The 629-nt window shown below is 30.7% G+C and overlaps 1 protein-coding gene across 1 annotated transcript in view; it reads right to left on the reverse strand.

The window, feature by feature from the left end:
- Positions 1–629, reverse strand: part of tp53i11a (tumor protein p53 inducible protein 11a) — a 38,015-nt gene that overhangs the window by 1,949 nt on the left and 35,437 nt on the right. The window lies entirely within an intron of this gene.

Genomic DNA, 629 nt, shown 5'->3' on the forward strand with positions numbered 1-629 from the left:
TTTTGACTGAAAATTTTTCCTCGGCCAAACCCCATTCCTCAGCCATACCTGTCACACACCCAGTTTAAGAGCAGTGTTTTTCTTGTAATCAGGAGCGCTTGTGCTCCTAATTAAAAAAAAAATGAAGGAGCACCTTCTGATCAATAATAAAAAATTCTGATCAAAAATTAGCCTTCCTAATATGAGGTGAAGTCATTTACAGGGGCATTTTCTTTTTACTTTTGCAATGGCGTCATTTTCATCTGTCAAAATTCAAAAATGTATGTTTATAAGCTTTTTAACATTTATATTTAAAACAATATAAGAAGAAGTAGAATAAGACAAATAAGTTACTAATCATGAAATTAGTATTAATGAAAAATGTATTTGTACTACAGAGGTGGCACAGAAGTTGAAAAAGTAGGTACATTTTCAGACATTCAATGATCAATGAGGCTGGCATGAGTGCAATTATATTCATAAATTCATGTGGAGATTAATGTTTTAAATATACAATATACAATTTAGAAATATTAAATGATTTAAACTGCAATTATACCTAAAAATGAAACATGAAACTGAAGCAGGTGGAGGCAAATCACGGATTTTATCACTGAATCATTCATTCAATTGATTCGTTTGTCGTTTGA

This window comes from Sinocyclocheilus anshuiensis, unplaced genomic scaffold, assembly GCF_001515605.1.
Source record: "Sinocyclocheilus anshuiensis isolate Anshui unplaced genomic scaffold, SAMN03320099.WGS_v1.1 scaffold3086, whole genome shotgun sequence".
NCBI lineage: Eukaryota > Metazoa > Chordata > Actinopteri > Cypriniformes > Cyprinidae > Sinocyclocheilus > Sinocyclocheilus anshuiensis.